Raw genomic sequence first — 15,649 nt, 5'->3', positions numbered from 1 at the left:
ATATACTGTCTCAATATTAATTTTAGAGTTATTTTTCTATAATGCAACGATTTCTCAGTTTTATGAAGCTACTGCAACTAACGCTTTGGATCTCTTTCCTGATAAATTACGCTCTGCAATATTAAGCCATGTAAATTGTCCTATTGGTCTGCTAACAATGCTATGTATAATAATACAAATCTTTCAAAAGCAATATCGTCTCACTGCAATACTTACACTCTGCATAATATATATGAATAATGCGAATAATGATAATAATGCTAATAATAAAGTCGTCTAAAACTCGGCTATAAGTAAGAATAAAACTATCTTACATCAAAATAAACCATGTACTGCCAAACCAATAACGGCCAATTACTTATCGTCTATCAGTCAATGACTTAACAAAATAAACTTAGCACTCTTTTGCTCTATTTTGTATAGTTGTACAAAATTAATGGAACGATTTACACGTTGGAATTTTCAAGCTACGTCAATTTAACTCTTAAATACCCTTTCACATTGATATCACCACTGACAATACACCACTTTTTAACAGCACCAAAATATGAAAAAAGCACTTTACATGTTTCAGAAGTAGTTGCATTAGCAAAAAATAAAGTCCTGTCTTCTTTACACGCTAGCTTTTCTGTATACATTAATCTCTCTGTGTACAGTGTAAGCCTATCTGTAAAAAAAAATAGCCGGTCTTCTGCATACTCTAGCCTCTCTGTATAACACAGTCTCTCTCTGGATTCCCTAGCCTCCATCTCTGCATACCCAGGACCTTCCTCTGTATAATCTAGCCTATCTGTATACACTAGCCTGTCTTTTGTACAAATTAGCTTCTCTGTAGCCGGTCTTCTGTATACACGAGCCTCACTGTCTACTCTTGGTTGTCTTTTGTATACACTAGCATCTCTTTATACATTAGCTCTCTGTATACCCAAGCCTCTCTGTATACACTAGTCCACCGGTATACACTAGCAAGTCTGCATACACTAGCCTCTCTTTGTAACCCAACTTCTCTCTCTGTATACCTTAGCCTCCATCTCTGCATACCCAGGACGTTCTTCTCTATAATCTAGCCTATGTGTATACACTAGCCGGTCTTCTGTAGACATTAGCCTCCCTGTATAAACTAGCTGGTCTACTGTATACACTAGTCCGTCTGCATACACTAGCCTCTCTGTGTAACCCAGCCTCCATCTCTGCATACCCAGGACGTTCTTCTCTATAATCTAGCCTATTTGTATACACTAGCCTGTCTTTTGTACACATAAGCCTCTCTGTATAAACTAGCCGGTCCTCTGTATACACTAGTCCATCTGTATACACTAGCAAGTATGCATACTCTAGCCCCTCTCTCTGTATACCTTAGCCTCCATCTCTGCATACCCAGGACGTTCTTCTGTATAATCTAGCCTATCTGTATAATCTAGCCTATCTGTATACACTAGCCTGTCTTTTGTACACATTTTTGCCTTTCTGTATAAACTAACCGGTCTTCTGTATACACTAGTCCGCCTGTATACACTAGCAAGTATGCATACTCTAGCCTCTCTCTCTGTATACCCTAGCCTCCATCTCTGCATACCCAGGACGTTATTCTGTATAATCTAGCCTATCTGTATACACTAGTGAGCACAAAGAAATTGCCTACGAGCACAACACCCTGAAAGCGCCCAATCTCGTTTGGTCTCAGAGGCTTAGCAGGGTTGGGCCTGGTTTGTACCTGGATGGGAGACCGCCTGGGTTTTCCAGATGCCGCAGGCTTATTTTTATGTTGTTGGTGTTGACCTGTTTTTTTCGCTTTTTTCCCAAAGTGATCATCTTGGCATTTGTCAAGAGGGTTGAGAGTGCCTAAAGAGATCGCTTACAGCCGCATCACCCTGAAACACCCTATCTCTTCTGATCTCAGAGGCTAAGAAGGGTTGGGCCTAGTTAGTACTTGAATGGGAGATGGCCTTGGAAATACCAGGTGCCATATTCTTCTTTTTATGTTGTTGGCGTTGACCTGTTATTTTTTGCTTGTTTCCCAGGGTGACTATCTTGGCATTTTTCAAGAGGGATGAGAGTGCCCAAAGAGATTGCCTATGGGCACTTCACCCTGAAAGCGCCCAATCTCCGCTGATCTCAGAGGCTAGAAAGGGTCGTGCCTTGTTAATACCTGGATGGGAGACCGCCTGGAAATACTAGGTGCGGTAGGCTTCTTTTTATGTTGTTGGTGTTGACTTGTTTTTTTTGTTTGTTTCCCAAGGTGACCATCTTGGCGTTTGTCAAGAGGGTTGAGCGTGCCTGAAAAAATCTACTATGGCTGCATCACTCTGAAAGAGCCAAATCTCATTTGATCTCAGAGGCTAAGCAGGGTTGGGACCTGGTTAGTACCTGGATGGGAGACCGCCTGGAATTTCTCGATGCCATAGGCTTTTTTTTTAAGTTGTTGGCATTGACTTATTTTTTTTTGTTTTATTCTTTTATTAAGTATAAGTAGAACAACATAAATATAACAGTCAACCATATAGCATGACCCAGGGTCACAATTACATGGTAACAAAAAATAGGCAGCCAAATAACTCTGGGTTCTCAGAGGGGAGTCCTAGAGTTTCATGCAGAAAAGAGAGAAACCCCACCTCCGACATGTAGTACAGTATAACTAATGCAGCTCCGTTTGGACTTTAGCCAAAATTTTTATATCTGCTTGGAGCAGCGAGATGGGGCGATAGGAATCCGGGGAGTGGGGATCCTTTCCTGGCTTGGGTATCACTATAATAATTGCCTGCCGTAGAGTATCAGGTAGGGACCCGGAGTCAAATATGTGTGTATATAATCTCAACAATTCTGGCACTAGTGTCTCAGAGTAGTGGGCATAGAAATCCAGGGGAATACTATCCAGTCCAGGGGCCTTAGCCGTTGCAAGGGATGCCACTGCTAGCCTAATCTCATCTGCCGATATCGGGGCCTCAAGAGACTCAACCTGAGCCTCAGACAGGTAGGGAATAGAGATAAATCGGAGGTACGCCCCGTCTCAGTTCTCGGCCTATGCACCTGCGACTCATAAAGGGCAGCATAGTAAGCAAGAAACATGGTGGCCACTGTTGGCGGATCAGTCACCTCCTCACCCCCATTGTCAGTCAACGAAACCACCACCGGGGGCTTGGAGTCCCGATGCGCCAAGTAGGCCAGCAACTTTCCCGCCCTCTCTCCTTGTTCAAACACCCGTTGCTTAACAAAAAACAACTTTTGCTTAGCCTGTTCAATGTGGAGGTGATCTACTAGCCTTGTGTGGAGACTCAACCTGAGCCTCAGACAGGTAGGGAAGAGAGATATCTCGGAGGTACGCCCCCGTCTCAGTTCTCGGCCTATGCACCTGCGACTCATAAAGGGCAGCAGAGTAAGCAAGAAACATGGTGGCCACTGTTGGCGGATCAGTCACCTCCTCACCCCCATTGTCAGTCAATGAAACCACCACCGGGGGCTTGGAGTCCCGATGCGCCAAGTAGGCCAGCAACTTTCCTGCCCTCTCTCCTTGTTCAAACACCCGTTGCTTAACAAAAAACAACTTTTGCTTAGCCTGTTCAATGTGGAGGTGATCTACTAGCCTTGTGTGGTGACGTAATACCTGGGCCTTAGCAGGTGTGGGGTCAGTAGTGAAGTCAGTGGTCACCGAGTCCAGCTCCCGTAGGGCATTAGATAGCAAAGTCTTGGAGGTACGCTTCAACCGGTTAATCCGGTGTGTTAAATTGGAGCGTACGTGCAGTTTAAAAGCCTCCCAGGTACAGTCAACCGGAGCCGCTCCCTGATTAGTAGTAAAGAAAAACCCCCATTCGTCCCCTAAATCTTTGCTGGCTGGGTACAACATGGCGTACTTGAGGTGAGGTGCCCTAAGGCGCCTCTTGACTTCCACGAATTGGGAACAACGTTTTTGAACTTCTGCGGAGAAGTCAGGAAACACTGAGATATGTCCATTCTGAAACGGGATGTTGCCTTTTTCACGAGTAAGGCGAAGGATGGCATCCCTATCCCGGTAATTTAACAGCTTAGCAATGCACGTGCGAGGAGGTGCCCCCTCCGGCGGCGGGCGGGCAGGCATTCTGTGGGCCCTTTCAATAATAAATGAGGTAGAGAACGCTTCCCTACCGTAGGCCTTAATCAGGAGAGATTCCAAAAATGTCGCCGGGTCAGCCCCCTCGGAGCCCTCCGGCAGGCCGATAAAGCAGAGGTTAGATCTGCGGGCCCTATTCTCAAGGTCGTCCTGTTTCTGGGCCAGCTGCTGGAGCTGCCTTTGCACATCCTCTTGGGCATGCTGCAGAGGGAACAGGACATCTTCGGCCTGACTGATCCGGGTTTCAGTTTCCTTCACTCTGTCACGCAGTTTAGCCATGTCCTGTCAGATAAGTGAGACATCCACCCTAACCTCCTCAAGTTTAGTTGTCAGTGTGGTCTGGCAGGTAGAAATTGCCTCAAGCACCTTCGCCGTGTCTGAGGTAGCAGGTTCTGCAGCCGGAGTGGACTGTCCACCATGTTGGCCCTCATGGTCCTGCCGGAACTTTTCAAGAGATGCCGCCGCTGCAGACTGCTTCTTCGTCGGAGACATCGTCCCAATGTATACACAAGAAGGTAGCGGGTATTACACCGGTAAAATCGTAGTTAAAACAGTGGGCACCCAGGATCACTACAGGAGATCGCGGTAGGAGCGGAGCTCAGGTCACAAGCGTCCTACTCCATTGCTGTCCAGGCCACGCCCCGTGCCATAGGCTTCTTTTTATGTTGTTGGCTTTGAACTGTTTTTTTCGCTTGTTTCTCAAGGCGACCATCTTGGCGTTTGTCAAGAGGGTTGGGCGTGTCTTGAAGAGAACGCTTACGGCCACATCACCCTGAAAGCACCCAATCTCGTCTGATTTCAGAGGCTTAGCAGCGTCAGGCCTGGTTAGTACCTGGATGGGAGTCTGCCTGGGAAGACCAGGTGACATAGAAAGATCTGGCCTGGTTAGTGTCTTGATTGGGAGATCGCCTGGGAATACCGGATGCCGTAGGATTCTTTAAAGAGGACCACGGCTATCTGGTGGTGGAGGGAGACTTTAATTTGGCTCACTCGGCCACGGCTGATCGTCAGATGGCGCCCACCCGCGTGCCCTCGCCCAGAGCCCTCCGGGACTCGAGGCTTTTTCGGCAGCTTACTCGCCGTTATGCACTGTTTGACGCCTGGCGAGCTCTCCGTCCTGGGGATCGGCAGTACACATACTACTCAGCCCCCCACCATATGCACTCTCGTATTGATTATTTCTTTACCAATAATGCTACGTTGAGAGCGATGCGTGGCGCGTCTATCCTGCCGATCTCCTGGTCGGACCATGCCCCAATCTTACTCACCCTGGACTTAGGCCCCCCGGTAACTCGGCCATATAACTGGAAGCTGAACACTTTCCTTCTGCAGCACCTTCCCTCCCAATCGGAATTAGCCTCGACCCTGCGCCACTATTTTGTTGAGAATTTGACCCCAGACGTCCCCCTCCCCACTGTGTGGGAAGCCCACAAGGTGGTAATGCGTGGTAGATGCATTGTGCTTTCCTCGGCCTTGAAGCGGGATGTCGCGGCCACCAAGCTAAACACCGAGAAGGAACTTAGACAGTTAGAACAGAAACTGCAGGCCTCACCGACAGTGCCACTCCTTAGGAAAATTGTCAATTTGCGCATGGCGCTTGCGGACCTGGCGCTTCGCCGGGTTGAGAAAGCTCTGCTGAGGATCAAACAGACGTACTATGATAGGGGCAATAAGGCACACTCCCTCTTAGCTAGGAAGCTCAAAGACAAAACTCTTCTCTCCGCCCCGCACCAGATCAAAACTAAAACTAAAGCGGTTGTTTCCCACCCCAAAGACATAGTTGATACGTTTGCAGGCTTTTATGCGGAGCTCTATAATAGTCCTGACATCCCTAGTAACCCTGTGTCGGTGGAGATTTCGCAGCGTATACAGCAGTACCTGTCCGACAGCGCCATCCCCAATATTAGTGAATCGGACTTGCTCATTTTGAACATGCCCATCACGGAGGAAGAAGTGGAACGGACCATCAAATCCCTCCCCGCACATAAATCCCCGGGTCCGGACGGTCTGCCCTACGAATACTATAAGGCATTTTCCCCCCTCCTGACCCCACACATGAGTAGCCTCTTTAACGCTTTTCTACAGAATACACCCGTCCCCTCGGATATGCAACGCTCCTTCCTTACCTTAATCCCCAAGCCAGATAAGGACCCCAGCCTTTGCGCGAATTATAGACCCATTGCGCTGTTGAACGCAGACCTGAAAATTTTTACTAAATTGTTATCTCTGCGCCTTAACAGGGTCCTACCCTCCCTGATCCACAAGGACCAAGTGGGTTTTGTCCCCCTCCGCCAAGCAGGGGATAACACCCGGAAGGTAATAGACCTGGTCGACGTGGCGAACAGGGAGGGAGTGTCGTCCTTGCTCCTGAGCTTGGACGCAGAAAAAGCATTTGATAGACTGGGTTGGCCCTTCCTGTTCGCCACCCTGACCCACATAGGGATGGAGGGACCTTTTTTGCGGGCCATACAACATCTTTACTCCAACCCATCTTCTCAAGTGAAGACCCCCTTTGCCACCTCTTCGCCCTTTTCCATCTCCAACGGTACGCGTCAGGGATGCCCGCTGTCACCCTTGCTATTCGCCCTCTGTATCGAACCCATGGCGGCGTCCATTAGGCGGAACCAAGCTATTAGAGGGGTTCCGGTGCGAGGCCAGGAATTTAAGATTTCGCTATTTGCGGACGACGTAATTCTTACCCTTACCCAACCCAGGATATCCCTGCCCAACCTGCATATGGAATTAGATCGTTACAGTGCACTATCGGGCTACAAACTTAACGCGTCAAAGTCAGAAGCCCTTCCAATTAACATCCCACTGCCGGAGGTGGACCATCTACGATCTAACTTTCCCTACCACTGGAAGTCCACTTCCCTTCGGTACCTGGGGGTAAACATCACCCCAACCTATACCTCCCTCTATCAGGCAAACTATCCATCCCTTTATGGAGATATTAGGCGTCTGCTTTTACAATTGCGGAAACACCAAATTTCTCTTCTTGGTAGGATAGCCTCTGTGAAAATGGCAATCCTCCCCGAAACTCCTCTATCTTTTTCAGACCCTCCCCATTCCCATACCCTCTTCCCAACTGAAAAAATTGCAAAGGGACCTACTTCGATTCACGTGGAACTATAAAAGGCACAGAATACCTCGCTCGGTCATGACCGCCTCCCGACCGGATGGGGGGTTAGCGTTCCCGGATCTAGTCAGGTACTATCAGGCTGCACAACTCCGCGCGGTCGTGTGGTCTCCAATCCAGGTACTAGCAAGGCCCAACCCTGCTTAGCTTCTGAGATCAGAGGAGATCGGGTGTTTTCAGGGTTATGTGCCCATAGGCAATCTCTTTGGGCATTCTCAACCCTCTTGACAAATGCCAAGATAGTCACCTTGAGATACAAGCGAAAAAAAACAGGTCAATGTCAACAACATAAAAAGAAGAATATGGCACCTGGTATTCCAACGCCATCTCCCATGCAGGTACTAACTAGGCCCAACCCTTCTTAGCCTCAGAGAAGAGAAGAGATAGGGCTCTTTCAGGGTGATGCTGCTGTAAGCGATCTCTTTGGGCACTCTCAACCCTCTTGACAAATGCCAAGATGGTCACCTTGGGAAACAAGCAAAAAAAAAAAAACGAATCAACGCCAACAACATAAAAAGAAGCCTACAATAACTGGTATTCCCTGGTGGTCTCCCATCCAGGTACTAACCAGGCCCGACTCTTCTTAGCATCCAAGATCAGACGAGATTGGATGCTTTCAGAGTGATGTGGCCATAGGCAATCTCTTCAGGCACTCTCAACCCTCTTGACAAACACCAAGATGGTCACTTTGGGAAACAATCGAAAAAAAAACAGGTCAACGCCAACAACATAAAAAGAAGTCTACGACACCTGGTATTCCAAGGTGGTCTCCCATCCAGGTACTAACAAGGCCTGACTCTTCAAGGCCTCAGAAAAGAGAAGAGATAGGGCTCTTTCAGGGTGATGCTGCTGTAAGCGATCTCTTTGGGCACTCTCAACCCTCTTGACCAATGCCAAGATGGTCACCTTGGGAAACAAGCAAAAAAAAAAAACGAATCAACGCCAACAACATAAAAAGAAGCCTACGGGGCGTGACCGGAAGTCGACCCGGATGGCAGCCTAATCCTCTCGCTCTCCCTCCAGCCTCCGCTCTACTGCACCTACGGGGATAATCCAGCCCCATCCGATGTGGAAATCCAGGGCCACAAGGTCCTCCAGCTCCAGGGGACCTCCCGCTACCCCGTTGGGCACCGCCACGGACCTCCGGTCCTTCTTTTTAACGACGGAGGTCCCGACCGACAGACCGACCAAAATGGCGCCGGCGGCCGCAACCGCGCCATCGCGGGCTCCTTCTCTGGCCCGCAGGGCCCATCCGAGCCACCAGCACGGACCGGGGGATCGAGGGACACCGCGACAGACATCCCCGGCCCGGATGTTCCAATTAACATCCCACCGCCGGAGGTGGACCATCTACGATCTAACTTTCCCTACCACTGGAAGTCCACTTCCCTTCGGTACCTGGGGGTATACATCACCCCAACCTATACCTCCCTCTATCAGGCAAACTATCCATCCCTTTATGGAGATATTAGGCGTCTGCTTTTACAATGGCGGAAACACCAAATTTCTCTTCTTGGTAGGATAGCCTCTCTGAAAATGGCAATCCTCCCCGAAACTCCTCTATCTTTTTCAAACCCTCCCCATTCCCATACCCTCTTCCCACCTGAAAAAATTGCAAAGGGACCTACTTCGATTCACGTGGAACTATAAAAGGCACAGAATACCTCGCTCGGTCATGACCGCCTCCCGATCGGATGGGGGGTTAGCGTTCCCGGATCTAGTCAGGTACTATCATGCTGCCCAACTCCGCGCGGTCGCTTCTTGGTTTACCCAGAGGTCTCACAACCGCTGGTCGGAAATTGAATCCCGGAGGTTGGCCCCTATACACCCTAACAGTATGCTCTGGAGTGCGGGGCGGCATTGGTTCCCCAGTCCCAACTGTTGGGCCCCATGTCCCATCTGCAGAGCCTATTTCGTAGGTCCTCCAAGGCATTTGGCCTGACCTCGGATAAATCGCTCCTGACCTCTTTTATATCCAACCCTCAAGTGCCAGATAGCCTATCCTGCCAGATGCAACACCCTTGGTCCTCCCGGAACCTCTTCCATCTGAGATCTCTGGTGGACCCCAGATCTAGGAGACTACTGACTTACACTGAACTCCAATCTCGGTTTGACCTCCCCCGGCAGAGCTTCTATAGTTATTTACAAATCCGTCACTTTGCCCAGACCATCTCATCAGACCTCCATTTCTCCCCGCCTACCTCATTTGAAATAGTTGTTTCAGCAGGTACGGCACAGAGAGGGATGATCTCAGATATTTATAAAATACTTAACGCCTTTCCTATGGGTCTTAAAGGCAAACATGCATATATGCTTAAATGGGAGGAAGCTCTGGGTGAAGTGTTCACGGAGGAGCAATGGCGGGTGATTTGGTCACAGGCATCCAAGAGCTCCATGTGTACGCTCTACCAGGAGAATGCATACAAAATTTTATTCTTCTGGTACATGACCCCGGATGTCCTACACGCTATTTACCCTTCTACAACAGACCGGTGCTGGCGCTGTGTGGAGCATAAGGGCACCCTCCTGCACATATACTGGCAATGCCCCCGTATAGTCCCCTTCTGGACAGATGTCCGTACTCTCCTGGCCAGTGTCCTGGACCAACCCCTGGACTTGAACCCCAAGCACTTTTTATTGGGAGTCCCTTTCCCCAAACTGTCCAGATCCCTACAGAAACTATCCCAACATATCCTGACCGCAGCGCGGTGTCTTGTTGCACTTCATTGGAAAAGGACGCACCCCCCTACCCCGGACGCATTATACGCTCGAATTAGAGACGTGGAGCTTATGGGTGATGTGCCAAGATGGTCACCTTGGGAAACAAGTGAAAAAAAAACAGGTCAAGGCCAACAACATAAAAGGAAGCCTACAGCACCTAGTATTCCCAGGTGGTCTCCAATCCAGGTACTAACAAGGCCCAACCCTGTTTAGCTTCTGAGATCAGAGGAGATCGGGCGCTTTCAGGGTTATGTGCCCATAGGCAATCTCTTTGGGCATTCTCAACCCTCTTGACAAATGCCAAGATAGTCACCTTGAGATACAAGCGAAAAAAAACAGGTCAATGTCAACAACATAAAAAGAAGAATACGGCACCTGGTATGCAGAGAGAGAGGCTGGGTTACACAGAGAGGCAGGAGTATGCAGACTTGCTAGTGTATACAGATGGACTAGTGTATACAGTAGACTGGCTAGTTTATACACAGAGGCTAATGTGTACAAAAGACAGGCTAGTGTATACAGATAGGCTAGATTATACAGAAGAACGTCCTGGTTATGCAAGAGATGGAGGCTAGGGTATGCAGAGAGAGAGGCTTGGTTACACAGACTTGCTAGTGTATACAGATGGACTAGTGTATACAGAGGACCGGCTAGTTTATACAGAGAGGCTAATGTGTACAAAAGACAGGCTAGTGTATACACATAGGCTAGATTATAGAGAAGCACGTCCTGGGTATGCAGAGATGGAGGCTAAGGTATACAGAGAGAGAAGTTGGGTTACAAAGAGAGGCTAGTGTATGCAGACTTGCTAGTGTATACCGGTGGACTAGTGTATACAGAGAGGCTTGGGTATACAGAGAGCTAATGTATAAAGAGATGCTAGTGTATAAAAAAGACAACCAAGAGTAGACAGTGAGGCTCGTGTATACAGAAGACCGGCTACAGAGAGGCTAATTTGTACAAAAGACAGGCTAGTGTATACAGATAGGCTAGATTATACAGAGGAAGGACCTGGATATGCAGAGATGGAGGCTAGGGAATCCAGAGAGAGACTGTGTTACACAGAGAGACTAGAGTATGCTATTTTTTTTTACAGATAGGCTTATGTATACAGAAGACAGTCTGGGGAATTCAGTGAGGCTAGTGTATGCAGAGAGGCTGGGACACCGAGACTATTGTAAAAAGAAGGCAGGCTAGTGTATATAGATTACGGGCACGTGTATTCAGAAGACAGAGAGGCTAGTCTATATAGAGTGGCTGGTGTACACAGAGAGATTAATATATACAGAAAAGCTAGCGTGTAAAGAAGACAGGACTTTATTTTTTGCTAATGCAACTACTTCTGAAACATGTAAAGTGCTTTTTTCATATTTTGGTGCTGTTAAAAATGTATAGCATAAGGATGAGAAAGGATAATAACTGCAGCTAAATATTCTGCAATAGCAGAGATTAAGTATTGCAGTCGAAATACAGGTCGAGTTTAAGTGGAAATACACAAAATATATAGCTTACCTTTACATTGTTCAATAGAGCGTTGCAAAGTAATACCAAGGCAGAATGTCGGAATAGCAATTAGATGACATGATTGCTGTAATCATGAAATATCAGCAACGACGTGACAAGGTTTCTATCGTTTTGAGGATCCTTACGTGTCTTTAAGGATGAGAACGTATAATAACTGGCAAAGTATGACATGGCAAAGAGACAAACTGCATTAGAAATGTGAATGTGAATTAGAGATGAAATGTCAATCCCCATTGGTTACTTACAGGTTACCATTAATATAGTTAACACGGCTACGTACAGCAAAGTGTGAGCTAAGCAGCTAAATATTACTTAATATTGCAGAGATTAAGTATTGCAGTTGTAAAGAGATCGGAAGCGTTGGTTGCAGTAGCTTCAAAATGACTGAGAAATCATTTCATTACTCTAAATGTAAAAGTATCAGTGTGACAGTTAATGTAGAGAAGAAGTAATATACAAAATAGAGTCAGAAAGAAAATCCTATTGCATAGAGGTAGCGAGAGAGGTAGCGAGTGTGTAAAAGGTTTTAAAAAGAGGGTGTGGTGTGACTTTTGCTTTAACGTAAAATTAGCTGTAGACATTATAACTTATTTCAATAATTTAGAGATAGTAATCTCTATAAAATAATAATAATAAGTATAGCAAAACAAATTGCGAAAATATTGAGGCAGTATATATAGGTCGAGATATAGTGAATACACAAAAGGGATCAAGGGATAGTTGCAAAGGCACATTATTTAAGAGTAAATTGACGTAGCTTGCAAATTCCAACGTGTAAATCGTTCCATTAATTTTGTTACGCACGAAGACGGCTTACACTGACTGTTTTCCGTTTCCACTGGAAAGAGAATCCTATTGCATAGAGGTAGCGAGAGATGGTTGCATTACTCTTAATGCGTAAAGGTTTTAAAAAGATGGTTTTGTGTGAATTTTGCTTTAACGTAAAATTAGCTGTAGACATTATAACTATGGTTAGGTTTACAATGATTTAGAGATAGTAATCTCTATAATATAATAATAATATTTTCTCACTTTTCTCACATTTTGCTTCGGTAAAAAGAAATGTTTTGTCACCGTGTTTTAACTGTGACAGTTAAGGTGGAGAAAAAGTAGTAATACAGAAAATAGAGTCAAACAATGGAAACGTTTATTTGTCATGACAGCTGATACTGGTTGAGCAATAAAACTGTTTTATTAAGATGTAAGACTTGTTTTATTCTCTACATATAGGCTTTTCAAAGAGTTGTATAATATAGGCGACCAATAGGACATTTAAATGGCTTAATATTGTAGGGAGGAAGTATCGCTGTTCAAAGGTAAGAGATTGAAAGTTTAGCTTGAAAATGGCCGAGAAATATTTGCGTTAGTCTAAATTTAAAGGATATGCCGGTACCAATGAGAAAGCTTATATTAGACTAGTTGATCTTTGCATTATACAATCCTATTATTATTATTATTATTATTATTAAGATCATAGTGCAGAGAGATACTCAGTTAATGTCAGAGATACTCGGTTAATGTCAGAAAAGCAATAAAACTGTTTACATCGTTAGCGAGCGATAGTTACATTACTCTTAGTATGTGCAGCATGTCTGGTAGCAAATGGATGGTTTTGTGAACATTTTGCATTACCGTACAATTAGCGTTAGAACTCATCGAAGTGAATAGATTTAACCGGATTTTGAGTTAGTACTCTCTATTTCTAATAAGAAATAAAGAAAAATAAGTCAGGATGGTGTGTCAGGACTGTCACATACTCAATGTGACAGTTGATGTGGAGAATTACAAATATGCAAAATAGAGCAAAAGAGTACATGGTTTATTTATATGTATGATAGTTTTATTGCATGCTTGATGTGGATGATTAAAATCGTGTAGTGATCTATATTTAGCATAAGAATGAAAAGGCATAACATGGCAATGAGACAAACTCCATTACAGATGTGAGCTAGATGAAATGATGAAATGTCTCTGTATAGCCCAGATTGTCTTCTGTTATCACTTAGCCTACCCTCTAAATTCACTAGCCTCTCTATATACACCAGCATGTTTACACTAGCCGGTCTTCTGCATACAATAGCCGGTCTTCGATATACACTAGCCTATGTTCTGAATACACTAGCCCGTCTTCTGTCTTCTGTATGCCCTAGCCTGTCTTCTGTATACATTAGTCTCTCTGTATAAACTAGCATCTCTGTATACCCCAAACTGTCTTCTGTAAAAACTTGTCTCTCTTTATAGCCTGTCTAGCCTTTCTTCTGTACACACTAGCTTCTCTGTATACACTAACCAGGCTTCTATATACAATAGCTTCACTCTATGCACTAGCCTCTCTGTATAATCTAGCCTCTCTATATACTCTAGATAGTGTATACACTAGACTCTCTGAATACACTAAACCCTCAGTATACCACAGCCTGTCTTCTGTATACACTAGACTGTAAAAACTAGCTAGAAACCGGGGGGGAACCGGTGCGGTACTGCCTCTCACTCCTTTACTCTGCCCTGATTCGTCTGGCTGAGGGGTATGCCCCCCCGTATGTGGCGAAGTGGGAGGCAGAGCTCGGCACCCACTTTACTCCAGATCAAAAGCAGAAAATTCTCCATTTTGCACAGAAATCCTCTATGGCTACACGGGTTCAGGAGACGTGCTACAAGATCACAACTCGGTGGTATAGAGTCCCATCCGTTCTCCACCGCATCTTCCCCCAGGTGTCGGCATGTTGCTGGCGTTGTGGGGAGGCAGAGGGAACGATGCTGCACGTTTTCTGGGCCTGTCCCAAGCTGGTACCCTTCTGGCGCGGGGTGACCGACACGATCGGTCGTCTGACTGGTGTCTCTCTGGAGGGGAACCCTGCGGCCTGCCTGCTGCACTTGTCGGACCGATCCATTAAAAAGTACAGGAACTCGTTGACTATTCAGCTGCTTAACGCGGCGAAGGCCTGTATCCCTCTGTGCTGGAGATCGGAGAACCCACTGGCTATGGCTCTATGGTTCTCTAAAGTGAATGAATTAAGAGATATGGCGGACCTCACAGCGACGCTTCATAATAGGGAGGAGGCCTTTCGTGAGACTTGGAGGCCTTGTAATCATTTCACCTACACTGAGGCTTACCTTCGGGTGGTAGCTTTAAATGCCCGTTGAGAGAAGGTCTCTGTCGGCTGGTTTCGCTCCCCCCCCCTGCGGTCCGGTGGTGCTCACTGTCCCTGTTTTGCTATTTTCTGTTTGCCTTCCTCGCTTTCGCTCGCCTGGAGCCTTCTCTGTGTTTCTTCTACTTGGTCTGTCTCTCTGTTCTGATACCCCTTCTTTCTCCCTGGCTCCCCTTCCTCTCTGTCTCCCCCTGTAGTCTCTTCCTTCCGTACCCCCCCTTTCCCCTTACCGTTTTGCTTCCTCAGCCCTTTATTTTTCGTGCTTAGATCCTGCCGGTTAGCCCTGGTGGGCAGCGGTGGGTTGTGGGCTTCCCTGGGACAGACCAGTTTTCAACGAGTGTTTGTTCTGTCCGCCTGGGGCCCGGCTCATCTCCCATCTCCCTCCTTTTCCCTTTCTTTATAACACAAAAAAATGTGTCCATCTCGCTGTAATACATGGCCATGCGATGATTTCTGCTCACCTAGGTGGGATTGGTTTGCTAATTGGTGTTGGAGGTCTGGAGAAAAACTCTAGCCCCCAGTCTGGGAATGTTTTTCTTGTTTCATCTTAAGCCTGTGTTGGGGGTGGTCTTTATGTATGTCCCACCTGAGTGATACTGTAAGCTGTATGTTTGAAATTCTGTATGTTTTATTATTGTTGTCCATGTGCCTGTTATTTCTTCCGCATTAAATAAATAAAAGAATTACAAGAAAAAAACTAGCTAGAATACACCAGCCTGTCTTCTTTACCCACTAGACTCTCTGTATGCACTACCCAGTCTTCTGTATACACTGTCAGCTTTGATGTATACCCAAGCCTGTCTTCTGTATACACTAGTTTCTCTATATGCACTGTCCTTTTTGTATACTCTCGACCCTCTCTATACATTAACCTCTCTATATACACTAACATCTTTGTATATACTAGCCTCTCTTTAAATTAGCCTCTCTGTGTACCCCAGCCTCACTGTTTACTCTAGCATCTCTGTATACTCAAGCCTATCTACATACACGAGTCTTTATTCTGTATTCACTAGCCTTTCTTCTGTATGC

The 15,649-nt window shown here is 46.2% G+C and overlaps 2 pseudogenes; both read right to left on the bottom strand.

Annotated features, from left to right (window-relative positions):
* Positions 1 to 7,742: 7,742 nt before the first annotated feature.
* LOC143955829 (5S ribosomal RNA) lies at positions 7,743 to 7,861 on the bottom strand (annotated as a pseudogene).
* A 2,228-nt stretch (positions 7,862 to 10,089) lies between these two features.
* LOC143943008 (5S ribosomal RNA) lies at positions 10,090 to 10,208 on the bottom strand (annotated as a pseudogene).
* Positions 10,209 to 15,649: the final 5,441 nt, after the last annotated feature.

The sequence above is a fragment of the Lithobates pipiens genome, unplaced genomic scaffold (assembly GCF_037356315.1).
Source record: "Lithobates pipiens isolate NorthernLeopardFrog02 unplaced genomic scaffold, aLitPip1_a1.2 Scaffold_10, whole genome shotgun sequence".
In the NCBI taxonomy this organism is placed as follows: Eukaryota; Metazoa; Chordata; class Amphibia; order Anura; family Ranidae; genus Lithobates; species Lithobates pipiens.
Note: the sequence above shows the minus strand (reverse complement) of the source record. Positions and strands in the feature narration are given on the sequence as shown.